At 57.4% G+C, this 14,534-nt stretch overlaps 1 protein-coding gene across 1 annotated transcript in view; it reads right to left on the reverse strand.

Moving 5' to 3' along the window:
- NEK6 (NIMA related kinase 6) overlaps positions 1–12,604 on the reverse strand; it is a 53,298-nt gene extending 40,694 nt beyond the window's left edge. The window contains exon 1 of the mRNA XM_056138663.1: positions 12,499–12,604. The gene's annotated coding sequence lies outside the window, so the exon portion shown is untranslated. The remainder of the gene's footprint in view (positions 1–12,498) is intronic.
- Between the last annotated feature and the right edge of the window lie 1,930 nt (positions 12,605–14,534).

Raw genomic sequence — 14,534 nt, forward strand, 5'->3', positions numbered from 1 at the left:
GCCGGGGATCGAACCTGGGTAGACTGCATGCAAGGCAAACACACTACCTGCTGTACCACTGCTCCGGCCCCAACTTGGAGAGTGACCGCAGATGGGCACTGTTTCCCGAGCAACCCCCCAAAACACACACACATACACACACACACACACAGGTTCTCACAAGCAGCCCCATGGGGGAGCCGTTTGCTCTTCTCCCTGGGTCCATTTCTGTCCCACCTGTAGTCATCACCTTCCTCTCCAGGACACGGAAAGTGGGTAGATGATGGGGAGAGGGCTCAGGGGTCGGGGCACAGGCCTTGCCTGGAAAAGGGCCTGAGCTCTGGGGGCCAGAGAGAGGGGAGGGCACTTGCCTTGCATGCTAACAACCTGGGTTCCATCCCCTGCACCACAGAGCCAGGAGTAGATCCTGAACACTTCTGGGTGGAGCCCCCAAACAAATGAAGACCCACAGAATCTGAGTTCTTTTATTTTTTTTCTCCCCCGATCTTCTGGTTGGTACTCAGGAGGCCCAGGGCCCCCCAGTGATTCTAAGCCCAACAGGTGGTTCAGCAGTTCCAGGGCCTGAGAATGGGGTGGTGCTCGAGCCCGTGGGTGTCGGGAGTTACACGGGCCACCAGGGGGATGCTCGGGGGGGTCCCCAAGGATCACTCCTGTGGGTGCTGGAGGGACCATGGGGTGCTGAGGACTGAACCGGGAGCGGCCGCAGGAAGGCACACGCCTCAGCCCCAGTGCTCTCTCTAACCAAACTTCTCCCCTCACTGCACATGCTCTCCTGGGCCCCACTGGAACTGAGCACTGAACCTTCTGACCCCGTTGGCACTGCAGAGGTACCCCCAAATAAATAAAGGTGAGCCAGAGTGATAGTACAGCAGGTAGGGTACTTGCCATGCATGTGGCTGAGTCGAGTTCAATCCCCGGCACCCTAGACGGTCCCCAAAGCCCACCAGGAGTGTTCTGTGAGCTAAGTCAGGAGTAAACCCTGAGCACTTCTGGGTGTGACCCCTCCCGTCCCAAACCAACCCAAAACAAGGATAGTCCAGTTTGTTCTGAGGAGGGCTCTACCAGGCAGAGGCTCCTGGCATGCCCCTCAGGCTGCCCTGGGTTTGATTCTGAGCTACTGTCCAGGTGTGACCTGCCCCGGGCCTGAGTTTCCCCTCTGTCGCTTGGGGTCCGGAGGCATCTCCTCCGTGCAGGGGTGCTGGGATGATGAAATAATGTCAGGGGTGAGCACAGCACGCAGGGAAATCCTCAAGACATGTTGGCCGTGCCTCCTGCCCCCACGCCCCAAAACACAAAGTCCCCTGCCCCCCCCGTCCCGCCCCGCTCCCAGCTTCCCCAGGCCGGCCTGCCGCAGCCTCCTCCTCCCGCGTCTGCCGGGGCTCTGCTCCGAGCCTGCACTCCCCATTGTCTTGTCGCACGGGCCCATAAATATTTAAACAACATGTCATCAGATTATTATAACATATGATCTATAGCACTGATGTGCGGCAGGGCTGCGCATTTGGGCTGCGTTTTCAGGATATCGAGACATAAAATATTTATGTATTTAGCCAACCACGAGATCTCACATTCTGTCTCAGAATGCTGGGTGGTGGCAAGACGCTGAACTGAGACACGACGTGTGAAGTGGATGTCTTGTTCTCACATCAGTTCCTGGGGCATCTGGATGGTTTCTGGTTCGTTCTGGAAGCGTCCTCCCGGGGCCCAGGAACGGGCTGGCTGGGAGCAGGGGCCACCGCAGACAGAGATGGGAAGGCCCCCGGGGAACCAGCTGAGGGCTCATATCCCTGAGGGTGGGGATTTCAGGCCAGTCTTTCCAGGGGGCACATAGTAACTGCTCAGTAAACGCTGGGAAATTGCTTCACTGTGGGTGACCCCTGTGGGGATGCAATGCGGTTTTTGGGCCATACCTGGCTCTGCTTTCAGGAATTCCTCCAGGTAATGCTTGGTTGACAGGAGTAATATCAGATGCAGGGAATCGAACCCAGGTTGGCTGCATACAAGGAGGGTTCATGCAGTCTTACCTGCTGTACTATCACTCCTTGCTCGAGCGGGCCCAGTAACGTCTCCATTGGAGACTTTGTTGTTACTGTGTCTGGCATATCGAATACTCTCGGTAGCTTGCCGGGCTCTCCGAGAGGGGCGGAGGAATCGAACTCGGGTCGGCCATGTTGGCCGCTTGTAAGGCGAACGCCCCACCGCTGTGCTATCGCTCCAGCCCCTAAAAATATTTTATTTCATTTTTAGCTTTTTGGATCACACCCATTGATGCTCAGGGGCTCAAGGGACTCTATAGGAAGCCAGGGATTGAACGCAGGTCGGCCATGTGCAAGGCAAGGGTCCTATTCACTGTACTATTGCTCTGGCTCCCAAAATATTGTAAATAAAATGAAAATATTTTATTTTGCTCTGATTCAGACACGGGAGCACCCTGGAATAAAGGGGTGAGCAGATAAATCGCACAGTGAGGAACAGCCTCCTTGTCTCCAGATATGAGTTTCCCAGGAAGTGAAGGCTCTGAGAGAACTCACAATGGGTGGGCACCGGGCAGTTCCAGGACACAAGACCCCTCCCCTACAAGCATGGGCACATCGCCATGACTGTGTGGCCCCCGCCCCTCTGGCACTTCATGGTGGCTCAGACGTCAGCCCCAAAGCCCTTCTAGTACCCAGAAACTAACTGCCCCACCCCACCCCTGACCTCCACCAGCCCTTCCTGCCAAACTGCCTCTCCTGTCCCGGTGTCACTGAGAAGTCATCCCCAAGGCCGCACCCTGTGGGAATGTGAGAGCCAGGGTTCTGTGGGGCTCCCTGGTTGGGGGGAGTTGGGGGCTGGTCTCAGCCCCTGGAACCCCCATGCAGGAGGAGCCAGGGGGAGCTGAGGGCTGGGGGTGAAAAGCCCCTCTCTGCCAGTTTCCCAAATGCCATGCCAGCATCCTCATGGTGGGCAGCCTGCGCCCTGGCTTGCCCGATGCCCATCTCTGCCTGGTCAGTTGAGGCAGGGGACGCAGCGCAAACAGAACGGCCTGGAGTTCCCGCAGGAGACCAATAGGGCAGAGCTGCAGGCGAGTCAGGCCGGTCGTTCTGCCCTGTGTGTTCAGGGGTCCTGCCCTGTGGGCACCCTCCCCGGGAGCTGCCTGAACATTTCCTCTTTCAATCATGATACCTGTTTCCTGGCCCGGGACTGTGGGGGGGGGGGGCAGGGGGGCAACCTGGCTTCTGCTGGTTTGCTAACAGTGAGTCTTGGACGGGCTGGAGTGATAGCACAGCGGGTAGGGTGTTTGCCCTGCACATGGCCGATCCGAGTTCGATTCCTCCGCCCCTCTCGGAGAGCCCAGCAAGCTACCGAGAGTATCTAGCCTACACAGCAAAGCCTGGCAAGCTACCCGTGACATATTTGATATACCAAAAACAGTAACAAGTCTCACAATTTGTTGTGAGATGTTACTGGTGCCCGCTCGAGCAAATCGATGAACAACGGGAGGATAGTGCTACAGTAATACCAGAGTCCCTATCTCAGAAACCAGGACTGAGAGAAGAGGCAAAGGAGGGGCCCCGTGACTCAGGGTGGTACAGGCCGACCTTAGACTCGGTCTAGCCCTCTGCTGCCCGCAGGCAGGAGTGGGCCCTGCGGCCACTTGTGCACTTCGAATTTCCCCTCTATTGCATAACTATTTTCTTTCTTCTTTTCTTTTTAATTGAATCACGATGAGATACGGTTACAAGTTTTCATGTTTGAGTTTCAGTCATACAATGATCCAACACCCATCCCTCCACCATGCGCATTTTTCACCACCAATGTCCCCAGTTTAACCCCCTTTTCCCACCCTCCCCCTACCTCCATGGCAGACAATTTCCCCCATACTCTCTCCCATTTGGACATTATGGTTTGCAATACAGACACTGAGAGGCTATCACGTTTGGTCCTTTATCTATTTTCAGCACACATCTCCCATCCCGAACAATCCCTCCAACCATCACTGTCTTAGTGATCCCTTCTCCATTCCAGCTGCCTTCTCCCCCAGCTGATAAGGCAGAACTATGGGGCAATATTCCTGGCCCTTGTGTCTACGGTTCTTGGGTGTCAGTCTCATCTGATGTTATTTTTTGTTCCACAAATGAGTGCAGTCCTTCTACATCTGTTCCTTTCTTTCTGACTCATTTCACTTAGCATCATACTCTCCATGTCCATCCACTTATAAGCAATTTCATGACTTCATCTATCCTAATGGCTGCATAGTATTCCATTGTGTAGATGTACCAAAGTTTACTACTGCGTAACTACTAACTCTGTGCCCCTGGGAGGCCAGCACCGACCCCGCTGTGCCCACGGGCTAAAAAACTTGCCCTCAGGAGCAGGTGTCGGAGCCTGGGAGATGGAATAGCATGGGGTGCCCAGGAAGTGCAGGTCAGATAACAAACCTGTGGGGAGGAGCCAGGAGGCAGGGAGGGAGAATTATCTGGGGTGGGGAGGGCGGGGTCCTCAGGGTACCCCAGGCTAAAACAAGTCTCTCACAATTTAATTTTTATTTTTCTTATAGATTGATTTTTTTTATTTGTTTTGGTCTGGGGGCACAGCTAGAAGTGCTCAGGGCTTATTCCTGGCTCTGTGCTTAGGAGTGATCCCTGGCGGTCCAAAGGGATTTGAACCAGGGTCTTGGCTGCTGCAGCCCCAAACAAAACAAGTTCCTGGCTTCCTGTGCCATACCCTCAGCTCATGATTTTATTTTGAATTTTCAGAACCTTCTCATAAACTTATAGGAGAGAATACAGCAAGCAAACATAATTTTTTTTCCTTTTTGGGTCACACACCAATGCTCAGGGGTTACTCCTGGCTCTGCACTCAGGAATTACTCCTGGTGGTGCTTGAGGAACCATATGGGATGCCGGGGATTGAACCTGGGTCGGCCGCATGCAAGGCAAATGCCCTACCCGCTGTACTATTGCTCCTGCCCCAGCAAGCAAACATACTTGCCTTGCATGTGGCTGGCCAACCTGGGGTTTGGTCCTCAGCACAGCTGGATGTGGCCCCTCCCCCCCCCAAAAAAAAAACCAAATGAAACTCAAGCTTTTTCTAAGCATAAGAAATAGCTGCGGATTGAGGGGGCACCCCCCGGTGACACTCTGTGCTCAGGAAACCACATGGGGATGCCAGGGATCAAACCCAGGTGAACTACATACAAAGCAAGCACCTTAACTCCAGTACTATCTCTGTAGCCCTGAAATGAGCTCCTTTGTTTAATTAAATTAATTAACTTTGTTTCTGACCCACACCCGGCGGTAGTCAGGGCTTACTCCAGGCTCTGTATTTTGGGATCACTCATGGTGGACTTGGGGGACCATATGGGGTGCTGGGAATTGAACTCAGGTCTGCCACGTGCAAGGCAAACGTGTTACCAACTATACTGTCTCTCTGGCGCAAAATGGTTCCTTTTAAAGCAAAGAGTGACCTTCAGCATTCATGACGCTGTGTACCCACTGCTGCTCTGCTCTTCCCTGATGAACCATCAGTCCACAAGGGAAGTCCACAAGTCCACTTGCTCCCATCTCCCCTCCCGCCCCCCCGGGAGCCCCTGCTCCACCTTCCGTCTCTAGGGACTGACAGGTTCACACAGAGCCTTTTCTCAGAAGAGCTCTTGTGTAAGTGTGGGGGTGTGGCTCAAGGAGGGAGCGCATGCTTTGCATATGTGAAGCCCTGGGTTCGAGTGCCAGCACCACACCACACAGCCTCTGGAGCGCTGCTGGATTGAGCGTGGAATGAGAGATGCGGGGGGGGGGGGGGCTGAAGAGAGAGAGAAAGAAACGGGAGAGACAGACAAGAGACACAGGGAGAGAGAGAGAGAGAGAGATTTCTTTTGAGGCGATGGGGGAAGGGAGTTTGGGCCACATTCATTTGTGCTCAAGGCTTACTCCTGGCTCTGTGCTCAAGAACTTACTCGTGGCTCTGTGCTACTCTTAGTGGGGGCTCGGGAGACGATACGGGGTGCCAGGATCAAGCCAAGCCTGGCTGCCTGTAAGGCAAGCGTCTTCCCCACTGTACTATTCCTCTGGTCCCCAAACACTGGATTTCTAAGGTAGTGTAATCCCGAAGAGTACCCCAGAGTCCAGAACCTCAAGCCTGGTGCTAGGGACCCATTTTCCAGAGGACACAGGAGCAAGTGCCAGGGAGGGAAGGTGCTGGACTCTGAGCTCTCCAGGGTCTACTCATGCCCCAGAGTCCCCACAAGGGTCTCGGGTGTGCAGTCGGCTAAGTTTCCATTGACGCCCCAGACGGGGCAGCCACTTCCGAGGGGCTCAGGGGCTCTGCTTGGGGGAGGGCGTGAGGCGACAAGGCAGCCCCCAGTGGGAAGCCCCGATGGCTTTGGACGGGGTGCGTGGAGCACGCACGGCCCCCCAGACCTCTGTGGGCGGGGGCTGTCTGCTCACGTGTGCCTATGAGTGACCCGCTCCCCAGGGGCTGCACGGGGCATGCAAGCCCTCTCCTCCAACCTGTGGTGTCCCAGAAGCGGTGCCCAGCGTCCGCGGGGACCCTCCCCAGTGCTGCGGCTGCTCGGCTCCATGAGCCCGCACTGCCTCGATGTGAGCCAAGCGGATCTCTCTGCTGGCTTTCGTTTCTAAGCTGTCAGCCGATCTGTGAAATATCTCCCTGTTTTCGCAGGTGTAAAAAAGGCTGAAGGACACGCGGTGAATGATTAACCAGACACAGCCGGGCTCGGGCTCGAGCCGATGCGGAGACTGGGAGGCCCTGGAGGCCAAGAAACAAGCCGGGGGCCGTGCGAGGAGGGTGGAGGGGGCCCAGGGGCACCCGCGCCACCTTACCCTGTCCACGCAGAGAGGGTCACGACCATGGAAAGGGGGAACCAGGAGGACCTCCCCCCCCTCCCCAAGCCTCCTTCCTGCCTTATTCAATGCCTCCACGTGCAGGGACTCGACATATGTCCTGGCTCTGTGTCTCCCGGAAAATCCTGGGGTGTGAGCCCCAGGCACTCTCCAGGTGCCACTCCCATCCCACCTCTGTATTCGAGGCCAGTCCCAGGTCTCCCCGCCAACTTCCCCTGCCCATTCTCCAAATGAGAAAACTGAGGCCCAGAGCAGAGGGGGACCCACTCACGGTGGCAGGCGTGAGCCTCCACTCTCCCCACCTGGAGTCGTGGCACAAGTTCTTTCCCTTTTTTCCTTTCAAAGCCATCCCCTCTGCTCCCTTCCTTCCCTTCGTGACAGACCGGAAAGGACGTCGCTCACCAGGGCCCCCCACTTGGCTGCACGTGCCAGAGAGCATGCCTTTCTGTGTTGCCAGGGCCCCAAACAGCAGCCCTGCTGGGCCCCGCTTGGCGTGTGGGCTGGTGCCGGGGATCAAACTCAAGTCTCTTGTCTGCGAGGCAGGGCTCTGCCCTGACGGCCCGAAACTCCTTCATTTGTTTTTTTTGGGGGGGGGGTGGTCACACCTGGTGGTGCTCAGGAGACCATGCGGGGCACAGCCCGTGTACCAGGCCACACTGCCCTTTCTGGGCTCAGCTCCAGTCCTGACGTGCCAGTACATGAGTGGCTAGCCCCCACCCCACAGGCCTTCACTCTTCTGTTCTGTAAAATGGGCTCCAAGGGGGTAGCGTGCGTGTTCTGGGGGGCTGCTCTGCTCTGGCAGGGGCTACTGAGCATGTACCCTGGCAGATTTCTGTAACGTGAACCCCAGATTCTAGCACTCTGGGGGTCACGGGGAACACGGCAGCGGTGGCAGGGAAGGGACGAGCCCAGACTCCAGGGGAGACGCCCTCCTTCAAGGCCTCCTTCCTGGGGCCCTGAGTTGAGTTTTTCCCCCTGCCCTCCTTCAGGCCTGATTCCAAGTGTGAGGGTTCAAGAGCGGGAAGAGGCAGCCCAGGGGGAGGCTGGGGAGGCGCGTTCCTTCCCCCCTCCCTGCTGGAATTCCTTCCGTCTGTGGAATCCGACATAAAGGCCCCTTTTCACTGCTGTGAGGTCACAGCACGCAGATGGCGAAGGGGAAGAAAGACAGTTCCCCAGGGATCAGGCCGCTGGGTTGAAGGCACTGCACGCGCCCTCTCGGTGACCGCCGCCCCCGCCCTGGCCCCCAGACAGAGCCCAGAGATAGCTCCGCGGGGCTGGTGGACTACGTGACCCCACTGGGGGGTGGGGGTGCCCAGAAAGCCCGGGTACAGTGGAGGGGAGAGGGCAGCATTGGAGACAGTGGGTGAGGGTCTGTGTGCACACCAGCGGGTCCTGCTAGAGGCACAGATGTCCACCGTCTCCATCCCACTCCACGTCTAGGCTGGTGGTCACAGGAAGTTGCCCAGCGTGGATCTGTGGGTGAGTCTGGGAAAGTGCACAAGGCAGGCCGGGCTGCAGGGAGAGTCGCGGATGTCACCAGCGCAGAGAGTGAGTAAAGCCGCTGGCCTCATGTTCTCTTCCCCCCTCCCCGGCGTCTGTTTTCCCAAACGTCTGTTTGTCTGACTGCCCAAGAGTCAGAAACCTGAAAGCAACGGGACAGCAAAAGGCCACCCAGGGTCAGCCTGGCCGTCCAACACCTGCTCATTCCCAAGCACTTCACTGACGCCCCCCACCCACCCACAGACTCTCCCCATGAGCCCCTCACCCCCAGAGCTCTGCATTCTGGCCTCTCTCCAAGAGGATGGCCAAAGGAAAGTTCCGGAGCATGTGCACACTGCTTCCTAGGAATGACGTCAGCAAAAGAAAATGAGAGAGAGAGAGAAAAAAAAAAACACGTGGAAACAAGGACTATTTTTACCTCCCCAAATCACAAGTGAGACGGGCGCCGACTCCTTCAACGCCAGAATGAAGCCGAGCTTCAGAGGAGATGGATTACTTCGCGCCTTAAACGAACACACACACAAACTCCTGGGCAGTTTGCGAACGTTCCTCAACTTGCAGAGAATGCTTGGAGGAGAGCAAAATCCCTTTGAACTCCAGGGGACACTCAGTAGGCCATACCCCGCACCCAGACCGCTCGGGTCCTCGTGCACAGTGTTTCCCTGGTCCCGGGGTGCCAAAACTATGGGGACGAGAATGGAGACAGGACATCATGGGAAGGAAGGTGGCAGGCTCCGAGGCGAACAGCCTGTGCCAAGGGCCCCCGACTTTAGGGGAATCTACTCAAGATCACCAACTCCCCCAACTGTGTCCAGAGGTGCCGATGTGACTTCACTTCCATGGCTCACTGGGGTCTGCATACCCCACCCTCTTTCGCCCCCTGGCTCGGCCTGACCCAGGAGCGGAAGGGAACAGCCTTTTCTTCGGGACAATTGTTTTGACACTTCCCTTCTGAAACCAATCTTTGGCACTTGGAAAGGAAACTAAAAAAAAAAAAAAAACCCTGCTCACTGCATCCCTTTCCATCCCGAGGGCTGACCCTCTGAGTGTCCACCAGAGAGGTGACAGTGCAGTGGGAGAGTGGGGAACTGAGCTGTCAGGGGGGGCTGGGGCCCTCTCCCAGGAAGGCCGAAGCCCAGCGAGGACCCTGTCCATCTCTGCGGGGGGACAGAGAAAGGCTGACCTGGCTCCCGAGTGTCACAGGCTTCAGCTCTGGAAACAGAGACACAAGGTCATATCCAGAGGGTACATTTGCTCATGTGTGACCGGATCTGGTCATGGAACCTGTGTGCGCCATCCTCTTCCTCCCTGTAAGACCAGGATGACAGCTCTGACTCTGAGCCCTGGGCCAGGCCTGTGACACTGTGACATGGGCCGCTTCCATCTGCCTTCAGTGGATCAGAATCTCGGGACTGTCCAGAATGTGGGGTTCAAGCTCGCGGTGGGCTTCAGCGCCATGCACCGCACTTGATATAGTCTTTCTTTTCCTTCCTTCCTTTCTTCCTTCCTTTCTTTCTTTCTTTCTTTCTTTCTTTCTTTCTTTCTTTCTTTCTCTCTCGCTTTTGGGGTCACACACTGGGCTGGAGCGATAGCACAGTGGGTAGGGCATTCGCCTTGCAAGCGGCCAACATAGCCAATCTGAGTTCGAGTCCTCCGCCCCTCTTGGAGAGCCTGGCAAGCTACAGAGAGTATCTCGCCTGCACGGCAAAGCCTGACAAGCTACCCGTGATGTATTCCATATGCCAAATACAGTAACAAGTGTCACAACGGAGACGTTACTGGGCCTGCTCAAGCAAATCGATGAATAACGGGAGGATAGTGACAGTGGGGTCACACCTGGCGATGCACAGGGGTTACTCCTGGCTCTGCATTCAGGAATGACTCCTGGAGGTGCTACCATATGGGATGCTGGGAATTGAACCTGGGTCGGCCGCAGGCAAGGCAAGTGCCCTACCCACTGTGCTAACGCTCTAGCCCCTTGACATGGTCTTTAGTCTCTGTGTCCCCTGTTTCCTGCACCATAAGATGAATTTCTGTCCTGAAAGTGCTCCCTCTCCTAAGGCAGCTGAAAGGGTGTGTTAATTAGGTACTGAAAGCTTTTTGGGTCCCACCTGGCACATGGTTTGGCCCTGAAATGGTAGCCGAGTACACAGGTGGTGTAATGGAGCGGTAGAACTAAATATCCGAACCACAGCGTCAACAGCACTGGAAACAAGAGTTCCGGATTCCAACAACCGAACCTAAAAAAGGGTGCCAGGACAAGGCGGCAGGGCTGGGGGTGGGAACCTGGTCTCCCTGGCAGAGGGAAAAAGCCACTGGTGGGGGGCATGGTGCTGGAACCTAATATATCCAAAACCCAAATATAAATGAGTAACTCTGGAAATCACGATGCTCTGATAACATTTAAAACATTTAAAAGAGGAGTGCTGGTTGCCCGCCATGCAGAATATGGCACAGGGGGAGGCATGGGGACCCCAGAACCGCACCCCCACCCCACCCCACCCCCTGCAGATAGCCGGTGTCCCATGAAGGTGCCTTTCCTTTCCTCCCAGGCCAGACCTGACCCAGCCTGAAGCCCAGAACCACCTGGGCCAGCGGCCTCCCGCTGAGCCTGAAGTTCTGAGGGGCTAGAAAAGACTTTTTCGTCATTTCCAAGCAGACGCGACAGCAGAGCCTGACAAACCACAAGGACCATTTTAAATCCTGGGCCTTTTCTTCTGGGAAGTTAGGCAAGAACCTTCCCAAATGTTTGCCCGTGGGGCTCTCTGCCAGCGAGTGACTCATGCACGGCTCCCCACAGGCCTATTTTATTTGGGGGTGGGGGACCGAGGGAGGGCCCAGCCTGGGAGGGGGGAAGGAGCGGCCACATTCCCTGCAAACCTAGAAGGTAGGTGGGGTTTCTCCCCAACACACACACACACACACACACACACACACACTTCTTTTTTCTTCTTTCTTTTTTTTTTTTTTAAACCTAGGACAAAAAGAAAAAAAGAATGTGGGTCTTTTTGTTTCCTTCCAGGTTTTGTTTGCTGAAAGAAGATGTCCAAAGTTCACTGGGAGAGCTCGAGGCTCTGGGAACGGGCGCTCCCAGTCTGCTGCCTCGCTTTCAATGAAAATCTTCTTCCATGAACTACCACCTTTTTTTAAAAAAAATAAAGTCTCCCAGCCTCCCCTACCACCCCCCAGCCCCCCGCGGCGCACATAGGACCCCCCTCCTGCAGTATTGCCCTTTCTCCGAAGCAGGTAGAAGTCAGACAACTCAGAGATGAGAACAGCTTACGGCAACCTTCAATGCAGAGTGTCCACCTTTATAAAGGACAACAAAACACACTGGGCCTGGAAGTCTGTCCCCAAAGCTGCGGGCAGGGTTCGCAGGCCTCTGTCACCCGGCCACATTCGGCAGGTGAGGACCTCTCTCTACTCAGCCACGCACACAGAGGCCCCAGATCGAGACCCCAGTGTCCTGGACCCCGCACGTCCCAGAGGCCACTGGCTGGCAGGCCCAGGAATGGAATAAGGGTTAACATGCCCCGCCGGGAGAAGAGCAAGAAGGAAGGTAAGAAAGTAACCAACACAAGAGTTTCACAGCCTGCACTCCCCCCACGCAGTGCAGGGCCTGCTCCGAGAGCGTCCAGCCAGGGGTCCTACCACACTTTCAGGCCTGTCCCCGCTGCCAGGCCCATCCGGGACCCACTCGGGGCTTGCTCCTCTCGGTGGGCTGCCTGGCACGGGGACACCTCACCGACGGGACCGGGGTGGCTCTGCATTGATCAACAGCGCGGCGCGCTCCGGGGCACGGGTGACCCGCGCACACACCCACAAGTCCCGCACACAACTTGGGCACGGGCACACGCATGGGCGCGCACACGCCCTTCCCGCGGGCACAGGCACGGGCGCCACGTGAGGAGCGCCTGGCACGCTCCGGGGCACCTCGGGGAGCCCCCTGAAGGGGGGCGGCGGGACGCAGGCCACGTCCCGGCCCTCCTGCGCGCGGCCCGCGCCCCCCCACCCCCGTGGGGTGGACGGGAGGAGGACGCCGCCGGCGCCGTGGCCACTCACCCCCGCGCCCCGGCCGCGCGGCCCCCCTGCTCCTGCACTCTCGGATCCCCCCACCCCAAGTCCCGGTGAGGCCCGGGCCGGGCCCCACGCAACTCACCGCGCGCCGGCGGGCTCGGCTGGAGCGCGGGCCACGGGCGCGGGACCCCGCGGGCGCCGGCCGCAGCGGAGGGTCCCGCAGGCTCGTCCGCCGGTTCCGCCGCCCAGTGCGCGGGCCCGCGCGCGCGCTCCCGCTCCTCCTCGCCGCGGGGCCGCGCCGCCCCCTGCGCGTACGCGCGCGCGCGCTGCCGCCGCCCGCCCGACTTGGGGGGGCGCCCGCGCCGCGGCCGGCCCCTCTTTAATTCAAGAGCTCTGGGCTGTAGTCCACTCTGCCCAGGGCCCGCCTCCTCGAGGCAGAGATGGGGAAACTGAGAGCCAGGCTCGCTCTGGGGGCCGGGAGTGGGGGCACGCAGCATCCCCCCCCCTCCTTTGCTCTGCTCTGCATACTTAGGGCTAGGGTCACCCCGGAGCCCGTGGTCACTGCCGCCACTCAACTAGGCGCCGAGGGAGTCCCTACGTGGTGCAGGGGCCCGTCCTGAGCTCCACGCGGGCACTTCTCTTCTTGTGCATCCCAGCACCGGTGGGAGTTAACGTCCAGCAGTTTCTGGAAGAAAGGAGACCCGTTCCTGAGTGCTTCCCAGCCCCTCGTAGGAGTCCCCCGGCCCCGTGCATCCCCACCCCCCACCCCCAGGCTGCAGCTCAGTTCCCGGCCTCACTTCCTGAGGGGCCCCACGTGCATGGAGAGTTCCTGTTTCCACACCAGCGGCTTCTGTGCCCAGCACGGGACTGCCCGGCACCCGCCAAGGGGGCCAGAGGGGGCTGAGACGGCCTGGCAGGACTGGCCCTCCTCATCCTAGTACTGTGCCATGCCCGCAGGGGCCCTGAGTACTCCCCCCCCCCCTTGGCCCCTTGAACACCCCTCAGGGTGCTGAGAGCTCCCACAGTCAGAATGCCAGCTCTGGGGTCTCTTTGCCTACCTCGAGGTTTTGCCCCCCCTGCTCTGGGACGGAAGCCTTAGTTGTACTTGTGCCGTTTGCAGAGGGACAAAAGGAGGCCAAGAAGCTTAGATTCCCTCCCCCAAAGTCATCTGCTGGTGGGGCTGGAGCAATAGCACAGCAGGTAGGGCGTTTGCCTTGCACGCAGCCGACCTAGGTTCGATTCCCAGCATCCCATATGGTCCCCCGAGCACCTCCAGGAGTAATTCCTGAGTGTGTGAACCAGGAGTAACTCCTGTGCATCGCCAGGTGTGACCCAAAAAAGCAAAAATAAAACCAAAAACCAAAAACCAAAAACCAAAGTCATCTGCTGGTGAACTGATTTCTCTACCCACATTTCTGGCCTCTGCACTCCTGCCCGTGGATGGCATGGATGGCATGGAAAGGGTGGTCAACGGGGACACTGTGAATGGTGGCGTTGGTGTGGATGGTGAAGACAGAGTGGACAGTGTGGACAGCGAAACTGGGTAGATGGTGTGACAGAGTGGACAGTGTGGTCAATGTGGATGGTGTGGTCTGTGTGGATAATGTGGATGATGTAGTTGGTATGGACAAAGAGGACAGACTGGACAGGGTGGACAATGCAGAGAGTGTGGACAGTGTGGTTGGCTGGTCATCTTGAATGGCGTGGATGGTGTGGAGAGTGTGGTTGGCTGGTCATCTTGAATGGTGTGAATGGTATGGGCAGTGTGGTTGGCTGGTCATCTTGAATGGTGGGGACGGTGTGGACAGTGTGGTTCGCTGATCGTCATGGACAGCGTGGACAGTGTGGTAATGGATCATTGCAAACTAGGTAGCTGCTTGCTTGGGGAACTGTTTGCAACACCCCTGACGATAGATGTGCATTGCAGTAAGTACATGAACAGTTAAGGAAACGTTGCAAAAAAAAAAAAATGGAAATGACCGGTTTGAGCAGGACCCAGCAGTGTATCCAGCAGCCAGTGTCCTTCCTTCCTTCTCCCAATAATTGCAAGCACCTTCTATGCGCTGCGGTCCACTGGACCCAGGATCGGGCAGTCCTGGCTCTGTGGGGGCTGCAGGCTGGGGCATGATGGGGAGAAACTGCAACGTCAGGCAGAGCAGGTAGAACCATGTTTGGGGG

The sequence above is a fragment of the Sorex fumeus genome, unplaced genomic scaffold (genome assembly GCF_029834395.1).
Source record: "Sorex fumeus unplaced genomic scaffold, SorFum_2.1 ptg000129l, whole genome shotgun sequence".
Classification (NCBI taxonomy): domain Eukaryota; kingdom Metazoa; phylum Chordata; class Mammalia; order Eulipotyphla; family Soricidae; genus Sorex; species Sorex fumeus.